General features: G+C 41.6%; 1 long non-coding RNA gene across 1 annotated transcript in view; it reads left to right on the plus strand.

Annotated features, from left to right (window-relative positions):
- The first annotated feature begins 3,904 nt into the window (after window positions 1-3,904).
- Window positions 3,905-16,600, plus strand: part of LOC123613272 (uncharacterized) — an 80,965-nt gene continuing 68,269 nt past the window's right edge. The window contains exons 1-2 of the long non-coding RNA XR_006720634.2: window positions 3,905-4,114; window positions 9,587-9,687. This is a non-coding gene — a long non-coding RNA (uncharacterized LOC123613272). The remainder of the gene's footprint in view (window positions 4,115-9,586; window positions 9,688-16,600) is intronic.

Raw genomic sequence — 16,600 nt, forward strand, 5'->3', positions numbered from 1 at the left:
AAGAACAATGTACCCCTAAACCTGGGATAGGGTGTGGACAAGAGGCTATTAGATGTTCTAGGGAAGTGTCATTGGGGTCATTGCTCTCTTACGTGTAATGTGTCTAAACACTGAAAATTATATTCAACACTATAATTTCAAATGTAGGGAATTTACAAATCATATAATTCTAGAAAGTGAATCTTCTTTCCTGGATGGGATAGGTAGAAGACAGGACAACAATTTTTCAGTAAAAGATGGGGGCATTGCACTTTCATGTTTCATCATAATGAAGCTAGCTTTTCAATGGTTATTTCCCTGAGCTTCCTAAGTCTATGTTTCTAAAAGTCAAATCATCAGAAAGTTACCCATCTGGCAGTGGCAAAATCAAGACAAAAGCACACCAAAGCAAAGACTAAAACCTACTCCCTAACCATCATTGCAGGGGCTTCCCAGAATATGCCAGCAAGATGCATGACATATGACCTCATTACACAGTACAGTGCCGTGTTCTGTGCCAGACATGTTCCTTTGTTTACACAGCACACAAACACACAGAGTGAATGCCTGCCACGTGCACAACTCTGTCCCAAGTGATATAAATGCAACCATAAATCTATGTTAATAAATGAATAGTGCTTTTGATGAAATGTGGAAAGTCTGAGTTAAATGGGATAAATTTGAAAAGTGGAGCAATCAGTTGTGACGTTGTGGTCTGATTTATATTTATGTTTTATAAATATATTTTATCCATTTTTTTCTGTGGAATGTGTTCCTGCAGTTGCTCTGCCAGTTAGGAACAAGGAAGGAAGAAGTTAAATTCTCTTATTTGTGGTAGGCAGTGCTAGTTTCCTTCTCAGTAGCCTTTCTCCCTTTCTCCCTAATTAAGAGAAGGCAGTTAAATGTTTTCAGGTGAAATGACTTTCCCAGATGCCCTTGAAATTAGGAATGGCCATGTGACTCAGTTCTGGCTAATGGAAAGTCAGTAGAAAGCACGAGATGGTGCTTTAGACGATTTTGTGGAGGAAGAAGCTTACTTGGCACTAGTCTTTGCCCCTGTACTTTCCCCCGGGGTAGAGCAGCACCCCTTGCAGCCATGAGAATAAAGTCATGTGCCAAAAAAGGAAGCAAAGGAGCCTGGTTCTGTGAGCAGCCGGGTCAGCCCTGGACCATCTGGCCCGTTATGTGAGTGAGTAAAATAAGCTTTTCTCATTGACTAAGTCACTGACACCTGACTTCTGGTAGAAGTAGACAAGTATAAAACCTAACTGATGCATTCATCATGCAGAAGAAGTTATTTACATCCAGTTCACTGGAATAAAGCCACATTTCCCAAATTGTATTCTCTCCACCACTAGTTCTAGGAGATATTTGGCTGTGCTCCAGAATTAAAGTAGGTTTTGTTAGTTTGGTAAACAGTGTGTACAAAATCCCATAACATATTGTGATAGACCATGTTCAGAAACAAAGGACTTATTCTCCCAGCAGTGGGCAGTGCTCCTGGCCCAGAGCCCTCAGGTGCTAGCCTTCTCTGGGCATTGCTTTTGGCTGAAGAGCCACCTTGCCCCAAAGCATGCCCCTTCCCAGGGCAGCCTGTGACCAGTCAGTGAGGGAGGAGACAGGTTCAGCCTCTCACCTAACTGGGGACAACTTCAAAAAGCCATCCTATCTCCAGAGCTCCCCATGCATTTGGCTCAATTTCTTCCTCTGCCTCCTCCTGCTCCCTTCCCCTCCCCTGAGAGTTGATCCCAGCAGCCATTTATAATAAATTTCCCACACATCCACTCGAGGTCAGAGTCCACTTACCAGGGAACTCAAACTGTGAGCATATTAGCATGTCCAACTCTTGAAGAATCTCAGAGTACAAAAGAAATTTTAATGGTGTTCGGTACTTTAACTGATTTGTAAACCAGAGAACTTTTCTTTTAGAACCCCTTTCAAATCCCCCAGAGTGGTTTCTCTTCATAGGAGTTTAGGAGCTACTGAAATCAGTTTGATTGTTGTGAAATAGGAGGGAAGAGGGCAGGGCACAACCACTGAAGGAATGACACAATTGAGAACAAACTGGTTAGAACCAAGATGGCAGAAGACTCAACTTCCAGTAGATCTTGAGCCTCATGGGGCACCCACAGGAGCCATGACAGTTCCTAGGCTGACCATAAAAGGTCCAAAAGTGGGCGAGGCCTAATTACTGTAACTCTTCATCCCTTCCCCAAAATAGTTGGAACAATCCTCCACTAGCATATGAAGTTACCAAGTCTATTAAAAAATAACAACCCTGCACCTTGTGGTTGCTCTCTCTTGCCTTCTGAGACAGCCTGCACTCTGCCTATGGAGTGTGTATCTCCCTGAGTAAACTTACTTTCACTTTACTATGCCACACTTGAATTCTTTCCTGTGCAAATCAAGAGCCTATTCTCTGGCAACAATTGTATCTGTAAGGAATTTAGACTATTTTATTATGATGAAAGCCCAGAATCAAAGCAAAATGCATGTGCCAAAGCAGATTTAGACAAATTTCAAAGAAATGCAGCCAAAGTTACACTCTATTTGAATACAACGTTGTTTGCTAATAATGTCAAATTGATACTTAGTGTGGTAGTCTGTGGTCATTATTATTACCATGTACCTTTCTATGGACCCAGATGTAATCCATCAACGTCATTTCACTGCTGATGACTGAACTACATCCCCGAAGAAATGTCATCTGTGAACTATGGCACTTACCAAAAATCAATACAGGAAGTAGCCACAGAGAGGAAAAGTTTTTGTGTATTTTTTAAAATAAAACTGTTATTGAAACCATCATATGTTAAAAAAGCCAATGGCTCTATTAGGGGCCATAAAATAAAGTCTTCTTAGAGTTAGTGCTAGGAAAAAAACTTGCTTCTATAGAAAAACTGGCATGCTTCTTTTTATTAGCTAATAAGAATCTTATATAACCTGTGTTTTCCTTTTTGTCTTGCCTGCCAGGAAAATGCCAAAAGTGAAGTTTGCATTCCATCTCAGTAGCAATCTTTAGCTTAGTTTTTCTAGTCATTCTTCCGCCCTATCTCCGCGTTGGACTGGTTACTAGAGCTGCGATGGATACCGAAGTCCGAAGATACTGAAGTCCCGTAGTTGGCCCACTATGTCCTTGGGTTTCTACATTCGCGGATTCATTCACTCGCGGATGGTAACCGTACACAGTCTGCAGCTGGTGGCATACGTGGGTATGGCGACCCCTCTGGCTAAATACCAGTCTTTCTCAACACCACCCCTTTTCTTTGTTCTTATTCCTTTTTAAATAGTTGTGACGTATCTCTATTATAAGCCTTCTCTAGACCTTCTGAAAATATGTAGGCTGAAATAAATACAAATGTTTCGATCATTTTTTTCCCCACTGTACCCCCTGCCTCCCCAGTCCTGCTCGTTCATTTTATTTAAACTGATGTTGAAACCTACCACACCAACTGTGTGTGCAAGGCAATGCTGATTCAGGGTGTAAGAGAGTTGTTACCCGAGTTGTTTATTGTCTATCCAGGGCAAGAGAGGTCACATACACACGTATGTAAAGTGCAAGACAAGGCACAGGGTGACAGACACGAACAACCTCTGTTGCGCTGAACCGTCGCTACTTTGGGACAAACCGAGCGGACCGCAAGCAAGTTATGCCTTCTGCAAAACCCACCAATCAGCACTTATCTTTCAGCATACCTCATCTGCATAACAACTGCTGCCTTCCCGGACCTGAGTGAGGACTATCGGCGGGACCGTTCATCCCCGCCCCTCTCTCTTTCAGACACACGCCTTCCACTTTCAGTATACCCACCAATCAAAACTTACCACTCAGTACTCCTCATTTGCATAAGAACCCACCAATCAGCTCTCACCCGTGGGGATAAATAAACAAGCCTGTACTCAGAAACATGGGTTCTAGTCCATTTGCTAAGTGTAGTTTCTGGTGTACCAACAATAGACTTGACTCTGGCGTTGAGCTGCTTTCTCCTTTCTTTCTCTCCAACTCTGACATTTTGATGCCAAAACCCGGGACCGAAGTCCGGGACCAGTCTCTTCCTCGCTTTAGTCTCCCTCCGTACAACCTCGGAAGCAGTGGGCTGCGGCAGCTGGCCCGGGCTAACTCCCAGACTCTGAGGTAGGTTTCTTTTCCGACTTTATCTCCTTTCACAGGAGTCGCGCCGAAAATCTGGTTTCCTTCTCTTCAAAGGAAGTCAGGGCCGGGGCTACTTTTCGGCTGACTTCCGAAGGGAGTTTTGGAGACGGGGACCGCCCGACTGCCCGTCCAGGGTGTCGCCTCTCTTTCCTTTCTTGCTCTCCTTACAGAGTAGTCGTGCGAAGGATCTGGTTTTCTTCTCTTCAGGTGACGAGGTCACGGCCGGGGCGACTCTCCGGTTGACTTCTAAAGGGAGTTTTGGTAGACCAGGACCGCCTGACTGCCCGTCCAGTGTGTCTCCTCTCCTCTCTCTCCCCCCTCTCTTTAACGGCTCCGGCAGAACCCTTTTTCCATTGTGGCATCCAATACTGGTCCATGACTTGTCACTCATCCCGTCTCTTCTAATTGGTGACTAGCGCTTGAGACCCCCTCTCCGGGTCCAGGACCCCTCTCTCTCTCTCTGAAGCCCCGGCCAGGTGGGAATCTGTTTCAGGTCACTACTGGGTGCTTGATAGTCATGATTTTTGTGGGACACCACAAGGTTCTGACTATTCTGCTCGTAAGCAGACCGAATTTGGTCGGGACGTCCCGGTTTTCGCTCTTGCCTCTGCCGGCAACTTGTGACAGCGGCGGGGACGCCCCCGCTCTCCCTGTGGCCTGAGGTTCCCTCGTTGCTCACCTACAGTGGGTGAGGCTTACTCTAATCCCCCCTGGTACACTCCTTTAGGCTGTCTAATTCGGAACATTTGAAACCTTGACCTTCAAGAGGTTGTCAAACCTGAACTTCTCAATTTCCTTGGCAATACTGTATGGCCACAATATATACTTGACAATGACAGCCAATGGCCAGTAAACAGTGCTTTTGATTTCCAAATTCTTAAAGACATTGACAATTTCCTCCAGCGCAATGGAAAATGGTCAGAGGTCCCCTATCTCCAAGCCTTTTGGTACCTCAGATCTCATCGCTCCCTCTGCCAATCTTGCTCTCCCTACCAGATTCTCCTCCTAACTGAACCTCCTCTTCGACAACCCCAGCCTCCCAAAACAAAAGCTGACCCCGAAAATCCTCTCACCAAGCCTTCCCTATTCGAGTTTATCCCGCAGACGAACCCCCTCCTCTCTAGAACCCCGACCCTCCTTCCCCCGCTGAGGCCCACTCTCCTCTCTCCCCTGCGCACGAGATCTCAAACCCATCCCTCAGCCCCTGACTCCACAACCTCAGCCATTCTCCCCCTCCGTGAGGTAGCAGGCACCAACAGCATCATCCTAGTCCACGTGCCTTTTTCCTTCTCTGACCTCAACCATCGAAAAACGATGCGAGTCATACTCAGCAGATCCTGTCACCTTCCAAAAGGAATTCCTATAGGTTACCCAGTCCTACGACCTGACCTGGCATGACATTTACATTATCCTTTCCTCACGTTTCTCCCAAAGAGGGCCAGGAGCGTAGTCTGGGCAGTAGCTGAGGCCCATTTCCCCAGTTTACCCCCTGCCTGCCCAGTTCTGCTCATTCATTTTATTTAACTGATGTTGAAACCCACACCAACTTTGTGTGCAAGGGAATGCTGATTAAGGGTGTAAGAGAGCTGTTACCTGAGTTGCTTGTTGTCTGTCAGGGCAGGAGAGGTCATATACAAATGTATGTAAAGTGCAAGATGAGGCATGGGGTGATAGATACGACCAAACTTCCATTTCACTGATCCGCTGCTTGTTTCGCAGAAAAACGGGCTCCAGTCTGTCTGAAGACCCCCTCTGTGGGTCTCTCCCAAAGCCTGTATGCAGAGCGCAGGCTCCAGTCTAACTGGAGCCCCCCTCTGCAGGTTTTCCAAAAATAAGCTTGACTCTGCCGTTGAGTTGTCTCTCCTTTCTTTCTCTCTGACTCTGACACAGGGTATGGTAGGGGCTCCAAGGGCCAGTTTCGTTGAGAGCAGGGAGAACTCACTCTAGGATTGGCTGAGGCCAGACCCATGCCCTGTGAGATTCCCATTTCATAGAGGCAAATATCCTTAGATACAGTGATTGGCTACCCATGTCCCCATGCATGTGATCAAGTGTCAAAATGAGGATCACAGATCTAAACACAGCACTGCAGATCCACAGCCAAATGGCATTACTGGTAGCTTGTCCAACTCTGAGAATCTTGGCAAATGTTCAGTCAGCCCTGAACCTGATCAAGCAATGTGTATTTTCTAACATAGAGACGGGTGGGAAGAGATTCAGACATGGGTTCTCTATTTGATATTCACCCTGCCTTCCTCAGCTACCCCAGATCCAGAGCCTTAAGTCCTAGCCCCCTTAGAGCCTTCATAGCAAGTGTCCTGTGTCAGCACCATGGACGCTTCTTGATGGTAGCTGCACAGTTAACCCTGGCGGGCCCCCTTCAACACCACCTGCTGTGGGGAGCACCTTCTGCTCTGCTGTGGCCACACTTCCCCATTTTCTTAGCCAGTGACTGAGCACAGCAGAGGCATCAAGAGTCAGGGCATATCTCCCTGCAAGGGAACACCTCTAAGAGTTGGCAGTGGCTTAGGACTCCCCTAACCTGGCCAAATCACTCTCCAAAACTTGTTGCAGTCTGAGGCTCTTTCTCCCCTCTCTTCTGGCACAGATGTCAGCCCTGCATGCCAGTCTGACAGCTCTTGCTACCTGCTCCTGCTCCCTGTCCCTTGATCAGTCCCAGGCCTGCCCTCAATAACTCTCTTACACATCTCATCCCATTTTGATGGTGGCTTCTCAGATGACCTTAGCTGACACACTTCTTGACCTTCATCCTTGGGACTGCCATCTCTTACTATTTCAGCCTCCTCTTGGGGCAAGCATCCCACCTGACTTGGCTTGGCTTTTTTCTTTTCTTTTCTTCCCTTCTTTCATTTTTTTTATTGAGTTATAGTCATTTTACATGTTGTGTCAAATTCCAGTGTAGAGAACAATTTTTTAGTTATACATGAACATACATATATTCATTGTCACATTTTTTTTGCTGTGAGCTATCACAAGATCCTGTATATATTTCCCTGTGCTATACAGTATAATCTTGTTTATCTATTATCCTTTTCTTTCTACTTTCTCTCCTTCCCCTGCCAGGGAGGGTGGTTGAGTGGGGAGAGGATGGTGTTTACGATAGTATGGGTGGAGATGGGTAGGAGTAGGGGGTCTTCTCTTGGCAAAGATGAACTTGGTGCAGGTATGTGTGTCTCCTGGAGCTTACGGTGAAAGAGTCTAGGTCTGTCACCACCACCTTGAGTTACAGCACAAAAGCCACCTTCTGTTCCTTTATGCTGGTGAGGCAGGGCAAGGTGGTATGAGATGGAAGAAAACTCACCCAGTAACAGGTAAAACATGTTACCTGAGTTCAAAGAAAAGAATGATCAAAAGAGATGGAAGAGAGCTTTCATTCTACATTCAGCTCCCCCCCTTTTTTTGTACCACTTGTCCCTTATGCAAAAATTTTGCTGCTCACAGATGAATAATTCATACTTCCCTTCTCTTAAGGTTCCCTTCCTCATTTTCTGTATTTGAGTTAATTACATGTTAACAAATTACTAAACATATCTGTTGTTATTTGTAGCACTGATTCACCTTCAATTCACCTCTGTTGAAAGAACTGTACTTTTCAATATAAATACATTTTAAATTTTCTCAGTTTGTTACAGCCAGTGAATAGTAGGTACAGGGAATAAATAACAAGTTAGATTGAAAGTTACTCATCACAGCAGCACTATTTACAACAGCCAAAACATGAAAGCAACCTAAATGTCCATAAGTAGTGGTTCTCTCCCCCTCTCTCTCCCTACATAGATACCTATCTATCTATCTATCTATCTATCATGGAATACTACTCAGCCATAAAAAAGAATAAAATAATGCCATTTGCAGCAACATGGACTGGCCTAGAGATTGGCATACTGAGTGAAGTCAGACAGAGAAAGACAGATACCATGTGATATCACGTACATGTGGAATCTAAAAAAATGACACAAACGAACTTATTTACAAAACAGAAACAGACTCCTGGACATAGAAAACAAACTTATGGTTAACCAGAGGGAAAGGTGGGAAGGGATAAATTGGGAATTGGGGATTTTCAGATACTAACTACTATGTATAAAATAGATAGGCACATGTTGTACTACTAGATAGGCACAAGGTCCTACTATATCACACAGGAACTATATTCAATATCTTGTAGTAACCTATAATAAAAAGGAATATAAAAAAGAATATATGTATATGTGTGTGTTTAACTGAATCATGATGTTGTACACCAGAGACTAGCATAACATTGTAAATCAACAATAAAAAAAAAAAAGTTACTTGTCATTATGTTATCGATGGTGGTTGCCTTTTAGGGCCCACCTTTCTGTGCAGGATTTATTGTCATAGCCAGTTTCCAAAATCTAAAGACTTCAAGGAGAAAGGAACCATTCTTTTTGTAGCTTGCTTAAATGGATTCCTGACATCATGGCTGCAAACTTCCCTGTTTACCTGGATCTGCACACACATTTGTGACAAAATCTCATGATGTCACATTTTGAGCAGTTGCTGGATTGTAATGATAAGTCTCTAAGAGGAAGCAATTCATCCTTAAGCTTCAGAGTGATCAGAAGACACAGAAAGGGCTTCTTTCTGCCTGTATGTACAAAATCTGCATTCCAAAGGAATTCTTAGCTATTGTTTCTTCCCAGATTTAAACTCATGACAACTAAGAAAAGTCACACCTCCAGTTGGTTTTTTTTTTTTTTTTTTGGAAGTATAGTTGATTTACAATGTTGTGTTAGTTTCTGGTGTATAGCATCCTGATTCAGTTATAAATATATATATATTTCTTTTCATATTCTTTTTCATTATAGGTTATTACAAGATATGTTTTTCCCTGTGCTATGCAGTAGTACCATGTCGTTTATCTATTTTATGTATAGTAGTTTGTATCTGCTAATCCCAGACCCCTTATTTATCCCTCCCTGCCACTACCTTTCCCCTTTGGTAACCGTAAGTTTGTTTTCTATGTCTGATCACACCTCTGATTTTAGGACCATTTTACCAGAATTTATCTTGGCACGAGGAACACTTAAAATTGTGACTTTATTCGAATATCCTTCAGCTTCCTCCAAGACACGTTTAAACGGGTGCTTCATCTCATGTGCCCCTTTTATTTTCCAGACACACCACAAGCCATAAGGAGCACACGCGCTGCACTGTACTAAGTGCTCAGTCACAGGGTTTCTTGATTGACTACCTAATTAAGTCAATCTCCTTGCCTGGTGGAAACAAAGTTAAAATAACATTGAGGTCAGTCCCTAAGCCCGCAAGAGGGAAGAAAATTTAAAACCAGGGCTGAAAATTTCCTCTATTGTGCAATGAGTATTTCAGAATGGCTGCGAGATGAAGTTTCAAATACATACTAACATCTTCCCAAACACAAGTTCAGACCCCACAATCTCCTAAATGTTGCAGGTTTGGCTGATGTTAGTTCTTGGAGGATTACCCAGTTGAAAACCATCAGCCAGGAAGTGACTTTACCATCTCTGCCTGCTCTTAGATCTTCTGATTGTAAGGTAAGAGAGCCCTTTCTTCTGCTTTCTGGTAATAAACACATCGAAAAGAAAAGCATGGTATACTGGGCAGAGACCTGCAAGATGCACTGCCTCCCAGCGCTGGCTAGAAGAGGTGCATGCACACCATTCCAGACAGAGGAAAGTAGATATGTTCTTTAATAAACCTCCAGAGAATGAGATTCCACAATCCCTCTCAGTAACTGTTTTTAGGTTGGTGCAACCGTTAAAGCAAGACCTTCTTCTAGGCCTACTCATTTCCATGGGCTGCCTTCCCAGAAACGCTCCTATTGGGACTGACATGGTTGACCATGAGAAGTATCCAATCCAGTGCAAGTACAGGGAGGGAGAGGGGAGTCAGCTCCTGAAGCAGATAATAGTAAGAGAGGGATTAGATAGCCCTTCGAGTACTAAGTGTAAGAATTGGCACTTCATTTTTAACCATAAATGTATATATCCCCTCATAAAGCCATGTTTTATTGGTATATATATGGTTCACTAAGATGAGAACCACTTTAAAAGTAATAAATTGCTCATATCTCCCTTGACCTACAGAATAAATATTCATGAAGGACAGACTTCCCACGGTTATACATCATCTTGTCGGTGTATTTGTAATAATTCTGTGTTTGAGACATCATACCAACATAGCCAATTTTTTTTTTAATGAAGTATAGTCAGTTTACAGTATATCAGTTTCTGGTGTACAGCATAATACTTCAGTCATACATATACATACATATATTCATTTTCATATTCTTCACAACACAGCCAATTCTTAATGACAAGTTCATATCCAATAGCTAGCACTATCAGACCACCGGTTACAGATATCCTGTAATGAATTCAGTATAGTACATCTAAAGTGTAATTTAGGTACACCTCTCTTTCCCCTAGCTTCTGCAAGAATCTGTTATTACATTTGAATTATCTGGTTTGTTTCCATTTAGTGTGTGATATCTAATATGGCTTGTTAACATGGCTTACCATATTTTCTGGGCATGAGTGTTTATGGGAAAAACTTCAGATTTATACAAAGTTTTGGACATGTGACTCATATAAACTAGAGTAAGAGCATTGTTGCTAAAACCTAGTGCTTGCTTTGAAGCCTCATTGTACTGATCTTGTGAAACCATTAAGCAAAATGCCCTGAAGGGTAGGAAAAATTGCATTGAGCAATAAAATGTCAACAAACTGCAGAATTTGAACATCAAGCACTTTCATCTAAACATGCCCTTCTCTCCTTTCACTTGGCAGGGGTTTGATTTTTTTAAAGTAATAAACTCTAGCACTCCAGTTGACCTGGGATGTGTTTAAGAAATTAAACCCTAGAGCCAGAAGCATTATGACCTTTCATGTGGACTCCCTACCTCAGAAAAACCATAGAATGAGAAATATAAACAGAAAAGGAGAACAGAAATATATGTCTCAATTGTCTGGGTCTTGGATTTTTTTTTTTAAAGAGAGTATACAACAAAACTATTGGCCAGAAGGAACAATTTTAAATTTGTTTAAACAGGTGTCCAGTACTCACCATCTCATGGACAGCAAATTAATACAATCATAGCACAATTTGAGAAGGATCTGAACAAGGAAAACCTATTCATAAGCCTGTGTAACCTTTACAAACCTGGGACAGACACAGTTTGGTCATAGACCAAGGTTGCAGTCAAGACACAGATTCCCATAGCCAAAAGTAATTTCAAAATAACTCAAACCCTTATGTTTCTTAAAAACCATAAAGGGTATCCAAATTCAACGACCATACACTATTTATTAAAACCCCTTTCGCCCTCTACCCCCCTGCCTCACACTTGCTGCCAATCTAGAGCATTTCAGGTCACAGTTCTTATCATCTTCAGTTCACGTAACTTCCCATCATGTTCCTTTCTCTTGACTTCTCACCTTGTCTTTTCTACATCACTTTATTATGTAGATTGACCCTCCCTCCCTCCTAGCAGGAAAAAAGAATCCCTATTTGTAGGAAGAAAAGAATCTGGAAATTGATCTGGTAATTAGAGGATTCTCCTTGGCTGGGTAGGGAGATAGACAGGGAACATCCCCCATCAATTATTTGATCCCAACATAATTGTATCGTGAATTAAATACTGGTGACAAGTGAAAGTCATATCTTCCATATACCCTTAAAACTGACACCTGAAATAGCTGCGAGACATGTAGATGCATTCTGTTCACATAGTCCTACGGAAACTAGAAAAACCTAGAAAAGCTTATGTTTATTAAAGTCTAGAGAGGATCTCTGTTCTGTATCTCAGAAGAGTGAAGTCTCCTTTTGGAAGTATAAACTGATAGGTTACCAGATGGAGGTCTAGGAGAGGGAAGCAAGAGACAGAATATCAGTCATGGACACTGGGAAATTTTCATACCTGCATGTGGAGGCCACGTGATGATGGTTTGGAATAGTAAATTGAAGTCTACCTTACGTGGCTAGCCTTAGTTTTCTAATAGGTTCTATCCTACGAAATCAGGAGTTGTGAACCAAAGTCAAGCTATGTTTTAATCAAAGCCAGTGTCACTTGATTAGGACATAGCTTGACTCGTATAGTGACTGTGGCTGAGTGAGAACTGTGACAAAATGGAAGAAGCATGCTCTGACTAAAGTAATTATTCCCTTCCCACTAATTCATATCATGCAGGTATGCTGGGCCAATGTCCCCAGAGTCCCTGTTTTTCAAGAGAGCCTGAAAATCCACAGGCTGTATGTGATACCCCGCCCCAAATTTTAGATGTTGGCAGTTTAATATTTTTCATCATTATGAACGCCAAATAGCCATGCATATGGGCTGATGCAGCCTACAGACCACATCAGCTCTGGAAAAAAAATAACCAAGAGGCAACAAATATGCCAAGAAATTGAGTATTTGGTGTCTTTACCTGATTCACACTGAATACTCATTAGGATTTTCTGCAAAAACTATCCACCAACAGACAAAAAAGCTTAGAGGAAATCAAACAAATGGCAGTTTTGCCAAATAAATTAATTCAATCATGTAAAAGCTAGGTTTAAGCCCAAGAAGAAGTCATTATGAAAACAAGAAACTGCCTTGAAAGAGGACACCCTTACCCAACAATTCCTCTATGGAAAATTGTACAAAGAAAAAAATTCTAGTTGCACAAAGATTAATATGTGAGGATATTTTTCACAACAAAGTTCTCCAATAACAGAAGTTTGGTTTAATAAGTTTTATATGATAGAAAGGCTGAAATTAAAAAGACTTGACAATACCAAGTGTTGTCAAGGATGCTGAGCATTTGAAACTCTCTTACACTGCTGATAGAAATGCAAAAACGCATAGAAAATTGGCAGTTTCTTATAATGTTAAACATGTACCAACTGCATGATCCAGCAGTTCCACTGTTAGGTATGTACTCAAGAGAAGTGAAAACATGTATCCACAAAAAGCTTAACAAAGCATATAAATATTTATAGAAACTTATTCATAACAGCACAAAACTGGAAAAGTCCCACATGTCTATCAACAGGACCAGACAAAGCTAATCTAAACTGATGCAAACAACAATAGTGGTTGCCTGGAGTGTGGATCCGGGTGGTAAGAGGACAGACTGCATAGTATCATGAAGGAAATTTTACATGTGTAGGAAATGTTCTGTAGTGTGATTAGGGTGGTTGTTACACAGATGAATATATTTTTTCAAAACTCATCAAACTGTATAGTAAAACTTATGCATTTCATTCCAGGGAAATTACACCTCAATAAATAAAATCAACTCAATAAAGTTGGTTTTAGAAAAACATTTTCTACAGGTGGTCCCACTCCCACCCCACAGCTATGCAAGACCTCTTGTGTACTGTAACACCCAGTTGCAGTCTATGCAGAGCCTTTCCCTACTTTCTAGTGATCATATTTCCTATGATTCTAGGAATCAGCACACACATCCCCCAGCCCTTGTCTGCACCACTAGAAGAGGTGCTTACAGGAAGGAATCCTAGATCTGGCTGTGCATTGCAGTCACGTGGGGTGTTCATAAAAAATGCAGACTTCTAGACCTTTTCCTTAGGAATTCTGATCTTAGGTCTACTTTATTATTTTTTTAATGAAATCATTTTTGTTGTCTTCCTTAACTTCTATTTTTCATATGGACAGAGTGGAATGTATATAGCTCAGCATAAACTTAACCTTCGATGAAGGAGGAATTGAAAAATATAGTGGACATATTTCCTTAGAAAAACTGCAGATATTCTTGATTCTCACTTTAAATCCAAGGCAGATGCTGCAGTGCTCTGTCTTATGTTCTCTGCTCACACCCCAACTGCACTAGATTTTGAGTCACTGCCGAAAGGTTCTTTGCTGAAACTCTGTTCTCCCTCACATCCAGGGCTGCCACTGGACACTGGCCCCATTTTTGAAATAACTGCCTTTTTCAAATGTAAGCATCTTGGGGGACAAAATGATGCCACTTTTATCATTTACGCACCAAATGATGAGGGCCTGAGACAAATTAACAGCCCAGGCGTTTTCTAGGCCCTCTCCCCTCAGTCATCCCAAAACTCTCTAGGAAAGGTCACATAGTTGCAGAAATCCCCCCTACTCGTCATCACCGCTTGTCAGGGCACTGAGAGCTCAGACTTCCCCCTGTGGTTCAGGATTAGGGATAAAATCCTTTAGTAGCAACGGAGAATGAGGGTCATGGCTGCTTGAAGGTGACTTCTAAGGGATTCTTCCTATGTAATTATTTTGTTAAATCACAGGGTACATTTTTCTGTAGTTTGTTCCATAAGACCATAAAAATTGTTATGGTTAGGAAATACCTTTGTCTGAAAACCACTGTGTGCTACTTTGGTCTGATTAGAAAAGTGTCAAAGATTGTGCCTCCAAACCCGTGAATATCAGGATCTATGTGAGGCTCTTAGCATGTCAACAGCCATGATTGCTCACTTAGGATTTCTACCAAGGCCAGCCTTGGTTTGCCACCTCCCAGCTTGCAGGGTAACTTTGCAGGGGAATAGAGTGTGTGTGAGATTGCATTCCTAATTCCATGAATTTCAGAAGACCAGGTAAGACATTGGACAGACCATTTTTTCAAACTGCAAATTTTCTTTAGGTCCCATCGACCCTCTAATAGAAATGTTTTTAATCAGTGGGCACCCATGGAAATCGGGGGATTGGAACTCTAGCTGGGTCAGAAAGAAGCAAGATAAATCTGTGCAGAGCAGTAGAGCAGTCAGGGAGGGGAAAGATTTCGAAGGCAAATGGCAGGACTAGGAAATTCAATAGGTAGAGTGCAATAAATGGATGAAGAGTGGCTCAGAAAGAATGAGGTGGGCTGGAATGCAGAACATAAGCCTGACCTTCTCTGCAGCTCTGCCTGGGGCTGCGGTGACAGCTGTTAACTCTCAGACCTGTCTACGTGTTTGCCAACAAGGGCGCTTTGAAAAGTATAGAGCATACCTTCTATGATTTAGCCCGGTTTCCACTATTAAAATGCTCATTCTTTTTTGTGTCTTCCTGACTCTCTCCAGCAGAAAAGAAAAAACAGACACAAGCTTATCCCTTTCCTAAACATCCCCTTTGTCAATATGATATTGATGGAATTTCCCTCTTCTAGAGTCTCACAGGAATCCCAACGACATCCTATTTTACTAAGTAGATGACACTTCTAAGATTTTAAAGGCTCATAGAATTTTAGAACTAGAGAAGACATTGGAAATTGTCTGGTCCCAACTCTTAATATGAAGCATTTAATCATTTATGCAAAAATAGATATTGTTTGAACAAAACATACACAAAAATAAATTTTAATGGGGACTATATGTATTTTTCATTTTAAATCATGGTAAAAAAACACATAACACAAAATTTATCATAGCCGTTTTTAAGTGTGACAGAACCTTGAAGAGATATTTGTATACCAGTGAGCACAGCAGCATTATTTACAATAGCCAAGAGGTAGAAGCAACCCAGGTGTCCACTGATGGATGAATGAATAAACAAAATGTGTGTATACATACCATGGAATATTATTCAGTGAAAAGAAAATCCTGTACATGATACAACATGGATGAACCTTCAGTATATTATGCTAAGTGAAATGTCAGTCACCAATAGACAAGTACTGCACTTTAAAAATAAGAATTACTTTAATAATATTATTTGAGTGAGAAAAAAATATATGTATGTTTCATTGAGTTTGCTTTGTATATAGTCTGAGACTTTTATAAATTAAAAATTAGAACATTTAGTGTAATGAAGACCTGAGAGGTCAGATACCAGTTTTACACTTTAGGGATTTCCAGGTCAGAAATTTAGTATTTTGCCCAAGTTTATATATGTAATGACAACTCCTAAAAGAATAGATATTGTTAAGCCCCTGTTATAAGCCAGGGATCAGATAGAGCCAGAAACTTGCTCTGAAATCCCACACTCTCCTTTGTTTACCCACTCTAAGCTGATGGCCGTAAATTTTTCTCATTGTGGGGTTATAAGTGCTTTAGGTAACCAGCTACTATATTCCTTATATTAATTCCTGAAATTATTCCTAAGTTTCCCTCTTTTGGACTCTAGAGATAAAATACTAGAGACACAGTAATAGGGAAAACAGATAAAAATCCTGCGCCAGTCAAGCTTATATTCTAGAGGAGAAAACAATCAACAAAGTAAATAAATACGTTCTGTAATATCAGATAGTGATAATCAAAGAGGAAAAAGTTAAGATGATAGAGAATGATGGTGAGGCTGGTGACTTGGTTAGACAGAGTGGTTAGGAAAGGCTTCTCTGAGGTGCTGATAGTTGAATAGATGTGTAAATGAAAAAAGAAAATGAACCAGATAGAAATCTGGGAACAGCATTCCAGACCAAAAAGCTACTGAGTTGGAAACAAGGTTGGCATATTTGAGGAACAGAAAGAAACCTCCTGTGGCTAATACAGAATGAA

The sequence above is a fragment of the Camelus bactrianus genome, chromosome 3 (genome assembly GCF_048773025.1).
Source record: "Camelus bactrianus isolate YW-2024 breed Bactrian camel chromosome 3, ASM4877302v1, whole genome shotgun sequence".
NCBI lineage: Eukaryota > Metazoa > Chordata > Mammalia > Artiodactyla > Camelidae > Camelus > Camelus bactrianus.